Source organism: Peromyscus maniculatus, chromosome 5, assembly GCF_049852395.1.
Source record: "Peromyscus maniculatus bairdii isolate BWxNUB_F1_BW_parent chromosome 5, HU_Pman_BW_mat_3.1, whole genome shotgun sequence".
NCBI classification, from domain to species: domain Eukaryota; kingdom Metazoa; phylum Chordata; class Mammalia; order Rodentia; family Cricetidae; genus Peromyscus; species Peromyscus maniculatus.
The window spans coordinates 136,122,795-136,135,594 of NC_134856.1; the positions used below are offsets into that span (position 1 = coordinate 136,122,795).

A 12,800-nucleotide genomic window follows, 5' to 3' on the forward strand; every position below is an offset into this window, starting at 1 on the left:
TGGAGGGATGGCTTAGCAGTAAGAACACATACTGTTCTTGCAGAGGACCTGAGTTAGGATCCCGGCACACATGTGGAACGGGTCTTAGCTGCCTGGTACTTCAGCTCCAGGGACTATAAAGCTCTCTTCTGGCTTCTGTGGGCATTTGCATTCACATGCACATAACTTGTGTGCTCTCCCTCGTTAATTCAATTAAAAAATTAAATATATGTATATAATAACAGTGAAAAAAGAGGCCTGGGAAATGATGTAATTATATTATCTCAAAAATAAATAATTTCTAAAAATTGAATAAAATTTTCAAAACACTTTCACTTGGTACTTAAAAGTATTTTTCCAGCCAGGTGGACCTCTGTGAGTTGGAGGCCAGCCTAGTCTACCGAGCGGGATCCAGGACAGGCTCCAAAACTACACAGAGAAACCCTGTCTCAACCCCCCCTCCCCCCCAAAAAAAAGTATTTTTCCTTTTTTATATTAGGGATATAGCCTAAGACCTTGCGATATACTTGGCAAGCCTTAGCTGATGTACATTCCTAGCTTCTGATTTTTGTTGTTGTTTCTTGTATTCTCTACACTCAGTTTTATTTCTGCTGTACTTTTCTCCTTCTGCTAACTTTGAACTAAATTTTTGCATGTTTCTCATATCTTAGGCTATCCTGGAACTTGCTATGCTGTCCTTCAGCTTGTAGATAGATGATCTTTCTTCCTACCTCTATCTTCTCAATTCTGGGATTATGGAATATGCATGTCACTAAACCTGATTCCCTCTCCCTTTTATTTTAAAGATTGAAAATTTTTAAAGTGTGTGCGTGTGCCTGTGTGTGTACACAGTATATCTGTTAACTGCTGAGCCATCTCTAGCCCCAGGGCCTGGCTTAACAAACAAAAACTATAGGTAGTTACTAATATAATTATCCCTCTTAGTACTACTTTTGTTGAATATCATGTTTCAGTCTCTAGTATTTTCACTTGTCTCAACATTTTTTTTCCCCCGAGACAAGGTTTCTCTGTGTAACTTTGTACCTTTCCTGGAACTAACCCTGTAGCCCAAGCTGGCCTCGAACTCACAGAGATCCACCTGCCTCTGCCTCCTGCATAAATTTCTTACAACATATTTTGTGAGCATAATGTATTTTGGGGACTATTCTTTGTACACTTGAGAGGAATGTAGATTCTTCTCAAAGAATGGGATTTTCAGTGTATATGTGTTCAGTCTAGTAACCTGCAGTGTTCAAGTCTAATTATCATCTTTCAATTTTTTGAAAGATGGTTGTCCTATTTTATTTATTTGTGTGTGGTAGCCCCAGCACATGTGTGTAAGCCCAAGGATAGTGTTTTCAAGTTGATTCTTGCCTTCTATTATGTCGGGTTTGGTGGCAAGAGCCTTTACCCCCTGAGGCCTCTCTCTGACCCCACCCGCCCCACCCCCATTCCTCTTTTGAGGCAGTCTCACTCTGTAGTTCAACATGGCCTGGGACTTGCTTGCCTCACAGCCTAGGCTGGTCTCCACCTATTTCAGACACAGTGTTAGGATTATAGGTGTTAGCCAGCATGCCTGGCTTGTTTTTTGATACAGGGTCTAATGCTCTAGTCATGTTGGCTTGAAACTCAGTATGTAACCCAGGCTGGTCTTTAAGTCCAAGTGATCTTATTGTCTGAGCTTCCCCAGTGCTGGGATTAGAGGAATGAGCCACCATGCCTGATTGTCGTCTCCATTGTTATAAAGTGGCAGTGAAATTGTTTTGTCTAATTGTAATCTCTTTTTTCAATTTGGTTAATGTTTGTTTCATATATTTGAGCACTGTAATGTTAACTTTCTCCTATTTTGTCATTCTGTAGTGTCATTCCTTTTTCTTGTGACAGTTTTTGACAAGCATAGTTTGTTTGATATCAGTGTTGTCATCTCTGCTATCTTTTGTTTACTGTTTGCATTGACTTAGGATATGATTGTTTTTTATTTTAATTAATTAATTTATTGAGAACATAGGTCTCGTTATATAGCCCTGGCTGTCCTGGAACTCTCTGTATAGACAGACCAAGCTGGCCTTGAATGTGCAGACAGCTTCCTATCTCTTTTTCCCTAGGCTAGGAACCACAGTTATTTTTTATACTTTTGTCTTCCTAATTATTTACCAGAATTATGCACTATTTTTATAACCTTCTAGTATTCAGTATATAAATATTGATCTTGCTCAGCAAACCCAATTTTTATATGTTTTCTTATTGCTGTCTGATGTGTATTTAGTTCTGCTTTCAGGTGATGAACTACCTCAACTTTTGTCTGTCTGAAAAGTCTTTCTCCTTCACTTTTGTGTGTTTGGGTTTTTTTTGTTTTGTTTGTTTTTTTCAAGGTAAGATTTCTCTTTGTAACAGTTCTGGCTGTTCAGGAACTCACTCTGTAGACCAGGCTGGCCTCAAACTCACAGAGATCTGCCTGCCTCTGTTCCCAAGTGCTGGGGTAAAAGCCGTGTACCACCACCGCCCAGCTTCTCCTTCAGTTTTGCTGGATATAATTTTGGCTTGCAGTTTTTCTCTTCAGCACTTTGAATGTACTCTTTTAGTTCCTTTTGATATATAAGATTTAAGAAATCTGTGGAAAAATATAACATGATCCCTTATATGTGATGAGTTGCTTTTCTTGGTGACTTTAATATCCTCTGTGTTCTTTTCAACAATTGTGATGTATCACAGTATGGACTTCTCTCCCTTCAGGACCTTTATAGGTGCTAGGCAACTTCCAGCATTTTTTGGAGTCCTTTGAATTTTAATTTCTGTGTCCTCTTCTTCCTCAGATTTTGGAAGTTTATTCAAGTAAGCTTCTGGTCCTTTTTTCTTTTTTCTTTCTTTTTTTTTTCCATTTTATTTATTTATTTATTTATTTATTTACTTACTTACTTTTGTTTTTTGAGACAGGCCTTCTCTGTGTAGCAGCTCTGGCTGTTAATATTCTGACCTACACCTTGGCGACACCCTGTGTCCTGACATAAAAGCCTCGTTTTAAGGAAATTCTTCTCTGCCATGAAGTGTGCACCCTCCACTTCCCCTATCTCTCTCTTCCTCTCCTTTCTATCTTTCTGTCTCTTTATCTCTCTATTATAATAAACTCTTTCTTCGAGGATGCAGTGCCTGGGTTGTGAATGAATGGCCACCCCCAACGCCATGCCCCCATGACATGTCTCGTGGTCCCCCACCCCCTGCATCTGCCCAGCATACCTGCATGTTTCCCTGCACTGGAGGGATACTTGGGGTCTCCCAAACAATATATCATCACACTGGCTGTCCTAGAACTCACTTTGTAGACCAGGCTGGCCTTGATCTCAAAGAGATCTGACTGCCTCTAGAGTGCTGGGATTAAAGGTGTGTGCCACTATGCCCGGCAAGTTTTTATTTTATTTTTTTGCCGAATGCTGTTTATTGAAGGAGGGACGAGGTCTTACATACAGGCTTACAGCACAATGGGAGAACCCCGGAGGGCAGAAGATGGCTACCGATGTTTTACAATCTTGCATGTAAGCTGTTAACGCCCAGTATGCAGGATACACAGACAAGGAACTTCCCTTAAGCATTCAGGAGGGTGGAACCAGGCAGGGAATTAGCATAGGGAGGATATCAAGGTCAAGGTCAGCAAGCAAGGCAACAGTTACCCAAAAGGGAGCCAGGATCCTACAGGTCCCCCTTTTACTAAAAAAATGAGCTTCTGACTTAGGTTGCGTGGGACGTCAGCAGGTCACCTTACCCGTCATGGCGATGCCTGCCCAGGCCACACAGGCGCTCTCTCTTAGGTTGGTGAGAACTCCCCAGGCATTACCCGTCTCTGAATACTCATTATCATACAGGCTCAATCGTGTGTGAGCTGCAGTTACTGCTGCCAAAGATCTCAAAGTGGCGCTGGGCTCGCAATCTGTGTGTTCCATACAGAAAAGACCAATAGAAGTCCTAACCCACCCATAGCCAGTAGGCTAAAGGCAACTGAGCCATTCCCTTCCTTAACGAGCCTTACTGCAAATTGGAATCCTTGTAAGATGGTATCCCAAAAGCAAATGGAACTTGAGTTTATAAATTTATAATTCTCAAAGCCAATCGAAATGTATATAACTATTGAATTAAATTTATCATGCCCAACAGAATGAAAACAGATTTTGTTGTTGTTGTTGGTTTTTCGAGACAGGGTTTCTCTGTGTACTTTTGGTACCTGGATCTTACTCTTTTAGACCAGGCTGGCCTCGAACTCACAGAGATCCACCTGGCTCTGCCTCTCAAGTGCTGGGATTAAAGGTGTGAGCCACAACCGCCTGTCTGGTCCTTTTTTTCTTGAAATATTATGTAGTCTATTGGTGCACTTGATGGTTTCTTGTCTTTATATTTTTTTCACCCTTTTTCTTTTTTCTATTCCTTTGATTGCATAGTTTTTAATTACCTGTTATTTATTTATTTTTAGAAGGGTGCAATGGTTAGTGTTGTAAATTTGACTAGATCTAAAATCACCTGGGAGATGGGCTTCTGAACATGCCTGTGAGTGATTTTCTTGATTACTTTAATTAGTGTGGGAAGACTCTGGGGCCTGGGTTGTAAAAGTGAAGAAAGCAAGCTCAGCCCTGTCCTCTAGACATTCATTCACCACTCTCCTCTGTCTGGATGTAATGTAGCTAACTGCTTCTACTGCTGCCTTGAACTGTAAGCTAAAGTATTTTGAAGATCTTTCTCCCTTAAATTTTTGTTGTTGTGTTTTCTTACAGCAAAAAGAAAAGAAACTAAGGCACAGGATGTGGTAAGGTGCTGGGGATTGAACCTGGGCCTTGCATATGTGCCAAATAAGCACTCTGGTCAGAGCTGGACACCCAGCCCTTGGAATTCTGTCTGGAGTTTGCTGATTTTCTCTTTCTCCTACTTGATCACATTTTCTGTTTTGTTGAATTCCTCTAGTAAATTTCATTTCAGGCTGAGCAGTGGTGGTGCATGCTTTTAAATCCCAGTATTCCAGAGGCAGAGACAGGCAGATCTCTGAGTTTGAGGCCAGCCTGGTCTACAAAGTGAGTTCCAGGACAGTCAGAGCTACACAGAGAAACCCTGTCTGGAAAAACTGTACCAAAACAAAGCAAAAACCTTTCGTTTCAGTTCTATTCTTTACTATCAGGATTTTTGTTGCTTTGAATTTTCCCTGTGGTGATGTTTTAATTTTGCTCATGCATCAATTGAATTTTATTTTTAATTGTTATCTTGTAGATAATTGAGTTTCTTAGACAATATTTTTGAATTCTTTATGGATTATATGTGTTTTCTTAGAGTTCATTTATGGAGTCTTTTCCCCTTCTTTGTTTTATATTGAGTCCTATCCTAGCCCTCCTTTCCCGACCTAACAAACTGAAGCTGCCATTGGATTAGAGCTGTATTGGTTTGGTGAGGAACAGTTTCTGAGAAAGTGAAAAGTTCTCCTTACCCTTTATATTATAACTGTTCTGGGATTGCAATGTCTTAACTGAGTTTGGAGTTACCATAAGTGTCAGCATCTCTGGTAGTAACAAGGACTAGGGCTGCTTATTCTGCTTTTTAAGAACCTCTTACTTGAAGTCTTTTTAGTGGTGACAGTATCACATTGTGTGGATACGTGAATTGGATTTCCATCAGTTGGTGGATTTGGAGGGGTTTATTTACACCTGTTGTTTTATGAACAATGCTGTTACAGATATGCAGTATTTTGCATGGTTACATGTTTTTCTCTATACCTAGGAATGGAACTGCTAAATGAGTTAGTCATTTTGTGTTTAGACCTTTGAGAAACTGTTGGAAAAGTTGCTTTATCTAATTTTATATTCTCAGTAGCACTATGAGAGTTTCTGTTTCTCCCGATGCCCATCAACACTTATATAGCCATTCTAGTGAGTGTGGAGTGGTCTGAAATTGTAAAAAAAAAAAAATCATTTTCATTTCTCTGATTAGTGATTTAGATATCTTTTCATGTACCTAATTGGCTATTTGTATACTTTTGTCGGAAAAATGTCTATTTTTTGATTATATTATTGTTATGGGGTATTTTTGTGTGTGTGATTTTTTGGGGATAAACCAAGGGCCTAATGTATGCTGGATGAGCATTCTACCCATGAGCCTTCTTGTGATTATAATTGAGCTCTTTGTCTCTAAATCATAAGCATTCTTCTTTCTAGATATTAGTAGTAGATGTGATGCACAAGTATTCTAAACTGACCTTTGGATTGTATTTCTGCTTTCTTGATCATAACCTTTTAAAGTGAAGAATTTTTAAAATTTTGATAAAATCTTTTCTTGTATTTGATACTATATTTTGAAAGCATTGTATAATCTGCTCATGAAGATTTAGACCTGTATTTTTTTTCTAGAGCCTTTAATCCAGTTTCTTAGTGGTATGAATTAGGCTACCCAGCTGTACTCCTGTACAAGTTGGTATTCTTTTGACTCAGTTATAGTATTGAAAAAGACTGTTGTTACTAGCTGTGTGGTAGCTCATGCTTATAATCCTAGCACTTGTTACAATAAGTCAGGATGGTGGCTGAGTGTTTGGAGCCAGCCTGGGCTATAGAAGGACCCTGTTTCTTTTTCTAAAGTGTTCTTTTTTTTTAATTATTATTGTGTGGTCTTGTTGGCACACGTTGAAAATAAACTAGCAGCAAATATGTAAGGGTGACATCAGGTGTCTTAAATTGCTCTCCACCTTGTTTTTTGAGCTAGGATGTCGAAGTGAACCGGGAGCTCAGCAATTTAGCTAGACTGGTCAGCCAACAGGCCTCAGAAATACTTCTTCCCTACCTTCTAAGTGCTAGTATTATAGGCATGTAATGCTGTGCCCAACTACTTACATAAGCACTGGGAATCTGAACTCATCCCACACTTTAGCAGCAAGTACTTGACTGCCTGAACAATATCTTCAGCACCCAGTTCTTTTGTTTGGATTACAGAGAAGAGGCAGCCTTTTAATAGCCACAATTCTGAACTTTCCACTCTAGCCTGTCTATCCACTTCCAGTGTCCATCTCTGAAGGAGAAGCTATCCATATCACAGTTCTTAGAATGGTAGTTTTGTAGGGTTTAATTGATTTATTTTTGAAATTAGAGTGTGAATGTTTGAAGTTTGTACTTTTCCAAGATGATTTCGACCTCTGTGAATCTTCATTAAATTTGTTAATTTCTTCAGTGCCCCCCATTGGGATTTTGATAGAGATTGTGCTGAAAGCTATTGGCTGCTTTAGGTAGTGCTGCTGTTGTGGCTTTCAGTCCATCAATATGGGATGACATCTAAGTTGTACATTTCATTTCTTTCCATATTGTTTTGTAATTTTCAGTTTGTAAGTCTTATACTTTTGCTAAATGTATCCACAACTTAATTTTTAACATTTATTTTATTATTATTTTTTATTTATTTTGGTTTTTCGAGACAGGGTTTCTCTATGTAGCTTTGTGCCTTTTCTGGAACTCACTGTGTAGACCAGGCTGGCCTCAAACTCACAGAGAACCGCCTGGCTCTGCCTCCCGAAAAGAAGGGTTTTTCTTTGTTGTTGTGTTTTATTTTGTGTCGTGTTGTCATAACACACACCCCACCCCCTGCTGAGGACCGAACCCAGGGCCTTTTGATTGTTAGGCAAGCACTTTACCACTGAGCTAAATCCCCAACCCCTTTAACATTTATTTATTGACCTATTTATTTATATGTTGTGTTTGTATGCATGTACATGTATAGAAGTCAGAACAATTTATGGGAGTTGATTTTCTCTTTACACCATGGAGGTTCCAGGGTTTAACTCAGATCATCAGTCTTAAACAAGTACCTGTACCCACTGAGCCATCTTGCTGACCCCTAAATAGTTCACTGTGCCTGCAGAGTTACAGATGCACCGTGTGGGTGCTAGGAATCAGACTCAGTTCCTCTGGAAGACCTTAGCTGCTGAGCCAACCAACTTCCCAGCGTAGCATATTGATATGAAAACTTGTTTAACTTGTTAGTTAGCTCACTTAGATTCTCAGTGTAATGTCTGCTAACGTAGTTTTTCTTTGTCCTTTCTCCTCTGTATTTCACTTACTTTACTCCTTGCTTAACTATTCTTGCTAAAATCTCTAGTGCTGTGACACAGAGGTGGACAGAGCAGCAGACATTCCCAGTTTTAGGAGAAAAACCATGTAGTGTTTTTCATTATATTACTAGCTATTTAGTGAGTGATTTTTGATGTTGAACTTTCCTTTTATCCCTGTGTGTGTTAGTAAGTTTTTCGTTGTTTTGATTTAGGATTTTAGAGCGGTCAGTCTATCATGGTGAGAACAGCTGTTGTGCTTACAGAACAGAACATCTATATCATAGCAGACAGGAAATAGAGAGCCATGTCTAAGCTAACTGATTTCCTCCTCCTTCTGGGTCCCCAGCCTGTTGGGTTATACCAACTACATTCAGGTTAATCTCCTCTCTTCCCTCTGGCTACTCTCTGGACCCCACCCCCACTCCCATAAAGCCAGAGCTCTGCTTACCTAGGTGCTTCTATTTAGTCAAATTAACAATTAAGATTAGCCACCATGCCATACTTTGTTAATTTGTCAGATGTAATTTGGAGCTGATTGGGCTTTTTTCCTCCCTATATCTATCAGTGTGTATCAAACTTAGTTTGTAGTCCTAGGGTTAGTATCCTTTGCACTTGGTTGTGGTTTGCAGTATGATTTTTTTTTTAATTGCTAGGTTTGGTTTGCTTGTGGGTGTTTTCATTTATATCATAAATTATGTTGACTTATTTTCTTGTTTGTTATAGTCTTTGTCTAGTTTTAGTATTGAGGTAATAATGGCCTCATGGAGTGAGTTATGACATAGGGCTTTGTTTTGTTTTGTGGTATTGGACATTCAATTTAGGGCCTCATATGTGGTAGGTGAGCTCTCTATCAACTAGTCTATATCCCCAGCCATTTTTAACCTTTTATTTTGAGACAGGGTCTCACTAAGTTGTTTAGGCTGGAACTGAACTCACTGTACAGTAGCCTAGGCAGGCCTTGAACTCGTGATCTTTCTGCCTTTGTCTTTGGAGTGGCTGGGATTGAGTCTGTGCCATTATAGCTGGTTTTGTTTTGTTTTGTTGGTGCTGTTTGTGACTGAGCACAAAGCTTACATTCTACTGCTGAGCTCTACTCCCAGTTTCTTTGTAGTCAATGATGGGAAGTGTACAACAGTGTTCACTTGCTATGTAGTTCAAGTCACCCTCCAACTCAGAATCCTCCCAAGTGTGGAAATAGAGGTGTGTTTACGGTGCCGTGCCCCCCCCCACACACACCGTTTCTTTATAATTATTTTAAAGGCAAGCTGTAATTCTGTAACTTCTTAGTCTGTCATGGTAGATTTACTTCTGCTTCCAGATTATCACTTCTGGTCCTCCCTCCTTCCCTCTCTCCCTCTCTCACTTCCTTCCTTCCTCCCTCCCTCTCTCCCTTCCTTCCAGGTGTTTTTTGAAACAGGGTTTCTCTGTCCTAAAACTTGCTCTGTAGACCAGGCTGGGCTTGAACTCAGAGATCTGCCTGCCTCTGCCTCCCCAGTGCTGGAATTCAAGTCATGCACCACCATGCCTGGCTTACTTCTGGTTCTTGATCATATACATTGCTGTTCAAAGAAGTCACTGGTTTCCGTTAGGGAAGGTAAACTCACGTGCTCAAGTGGATGCTTATTTTTGTGTATGTAACAAGAGTCAGACTTGGCTTGTGTTTTTTATATTGTGTTTGTTTCCTTTCAGTTATACTTCAGCTCAAGCATAATTTTAAAAAGAATGGGTTATGCATGCCTTTAATCTCAGCACTTGGGAGGCAGAGCCAAGAGGATCTCTGTGAGTTGGAGGCCAGTTTGGTCTACAGAGTGAGATCCAGGACAGGCATCAAAACCCTGTTTCAAAAAAACAAAACAAAACAAAAAAAAGGGTGGGTGGGGGGGAGGGGGCATGGTTTAGGAATATGCAGCTCCCATTCTTAGTTAGAATCAGCTTTTTTTCTTTGTTTTAAATGGAATTTTAAAAACCATTCTTTAAAGAAATCTTGCATTATACTTACTTACTTTGTATGCTGGTCTATGTGCATGTGCAACACAGATGAGTTCAGGAGGCCAACTTGGTGGAGTCATTTCATTCCTTCCACCTTTGGGTCCCAGGGATCGATCTCAGATTGTCAGGCTTGGCAGCAGGCACCTTTACACCATGGCTCAGTTTTCTAGTCCAGGTGTGTGTTTGTTTTTATTTAAGGCCCTTCTCATGTAGCCCAGGCTGCCCTCATTTAGTAGAAGTGACCTTGAATTTTTTATTCTCCCCTCTCCACCCAAGCACCGAGTTTAATAGATGTGCATTACCACATCCTAAAAATAAGAGACTTTTTCTCTCAGTAATATTAATGTTGAGACAAGCTCATTCAGTTACTTTACTTCTTCTTTTCCTTTGTTGTGTAGAATATTATATCCTAGCACATAGTAATGATCTACTAGGAAAGAAAGAGACTGAGAGTTCTCTTCTGCCTCTGTCTTAATGGTAGCTGAAGTGCCCCTGGAGAAGTACTTTGGAACTCCCATGGTGAGCCAGAAGATCTGGACCACTCACTCTGGCAACCTTAGCCTAGTCTTCATGCTCCTTCCTTCTTCTTCCTGTCCTTTCCAGCTGCTTGTTGCTTGTTTTTGTTTGTTTGGACATCAGTCATCAGAAAAGGTGTCGGTGGGTGGGAAGAGTTACGAAGGAACTTAACAAAAACATGGAACAACCTTGACTTGTGCTGAACTGCTCTATCTGACTCTGGGGTCTAGGCTGGAATCAGCTGGGCTGAAACAACTCTACATTTAGCTTAAGTCTGTCTTGACCGTGGCCTACATTTCTTTTCTTTCTTTCTTTCTTTTTTTTTTTTAAAGATTTATTTATTTATTATGTATACAGTATGTATGACTGCAGCCAGAAGAGGGCACCAGATCTCATTACAGATGGTTGTGAGCCACCATGTGGTTGCTGGGAATTGAACTCAGGACCTCTGGAAGAGCAGTCAGTGCTCTTAACCTCTGAGCCATCTCTCCAGCCCCGTGGCCTACATTTCTATGACTTTGGCTAGATATCTTCATTTGAAACTTCTAGTAATGTTAATTACTATCCACCCTTGGCTGTTACCTCACTGTTACTTTTTCCTTAATGTTCTTTCCTCCTTTTATTGCCTTTGTTAGCAAATAAAGTCACAGGAAATAAAGTACTAGAAATAATCCTTCCCTTCATTTTCTAAAAATGACTAATAAGCATGAATATAAGAGTTTTATTTATTAATATTTCATGTTTACATATTTTTGTTTTTACTGGATTTAAAGTGTTTTTGTTGTTGAGACATAGAATCATGTAGCTTAAACTGACCTCAAACTTAATCCTTTTGTCTCCACTTTGAGTCCCAGAATTACAGGAATTGCCACCATACCTAAGTCTATGTGATGCTGGGGCTTGATCCCAGTGCTAGGCGGTCACACTGTCAGTTGAGATAAGTAAATCCTCAGTACTCAAACTTTTGGAAGATGAAATATGGTAATATATTGGCATAATTCAACGCTTAAAATACACACAAGGTTAATACCCCTTCCAGCTGTATCCCTCAGCAATTCAGTCTGTTTTCCAGATGTGACTCATGATTCTTGTTGTCATGTTAGTGATAGTTTTATTAAATTTCACAGTATTTTTCTTATAATTTGCTGTAATTTGTTAACTCTGTCCTCTATTAATGTATAGTTTTTGGCAATTTAGATCTACTGTGTTCAGTCACCTTAAAATAATTTTTTGTCTTTTTAGAATTGGGAACATAAATTGTTCATAGCCTCTTCACTTGGTCACTACTTCTCTGACGTTGTACTCTGTGGTTGTTACATTATACATTCCTGTAAGCAATACAGAAAAGTAAGGCTTGCATTCCATCAAAATTTCTCTAAACTTCATTCTACCCATCCCTTTTCCATTGCAAACCTATTCCCATTTTAAATTTAGTTACTTAAATTTTTTTTTTTTGGAATAAAGTATGGAATTTTATAAAGGAGCTCTGTGTACATGCTACAAAATCTCTTACCATGAGTAAGGCTGTTTCATGGGTTTAATGTTTTCCTTGGTTATTGGAATTTGCAGTGCATTTTTTCTGATTTATAGAAGCCTATCAAATTTACATAGCAACTGGGTGGAGTAGCCTATGCCTATAATTTCAGCGCCTGGGAGGCTAAGGGAGGAGCGCCACGAGTTCAAAGCCAGCCAGCCTGCCTAAGACTGAGTTCCTGTGTCAAAAACCAAACCAAACAAGACTTGTGATGGTACGGCAGGGGCAGGATAGGGTTGAATAGGCTCCTTTTCCTGGATAAATATATGTGACAGAGGGTTTTTTGTTTGTTTGTTTGCTTTTGTTTTTTGTTTGTTTTGTTTGTCTTTTGAGACCACACAGATAAAACACCAATGCACATAAAATAAAAAGAAATTATATATATATAAAAAAGAAAGCTAGCTAAAGCCAATGAGCCAGCAAGCAGTGAATATCTGGTTTTTACATTGGGTTTTTGCCTTCAGTTTCTACCCTAACTTTACTCAATAATGAATTATAATTGGAAACTTATTCTTGGCCAGAAATGGAAGGGAAAGACAAACTGCCAAATCAACTTGTCAAGCCTTGGCTTTATAGAGTAAAATAAAGGTGTGGGGGGTAAAAAGGGAAGAAATATTAATTTCTTTTAGGAATGGGTAGAGATTTCAAGGAATTTTAGGTACTACCTCTGTTTGGACCTCTACTTTTGAAAAATTAACTTTATTCAGAATAACAATTTATATG

At 39.3% G+C, this 12,800-nt stretch overlaps 1 protein-coding gene and 1 long non-coding RNA gene across 4 annotated transcripts in view; one reads left to right on the forward strand and one right to left on the reverse strand.

Moving 5' to 3' along the window:
* LOC143273503 (uncharacterized) overlaps positions 1–10,460 on the reverse strand; it is a 43,796-nt gene extending 33,336 nt beyond the window's left edge. Inside the window, exon 1 of the long non-coding RNA XR_013051665.1 lies at positions 10,042–10,460. This is a non-coding gene — a long non-coding RNA (uncharacterized LOC143273503). The remainder of the gene's footprint in view (positions 1–10,041) is intronic.
* The window catches only part of Nsd1 (nuclear receptor binding SET domain protein 1), a 113,929-nt gene that overhangs the window by 33,046 nt on the left and 68,083 nt on the right, over positions 1–12,800 (forward strand). The window lies entirely within an intron of this gene.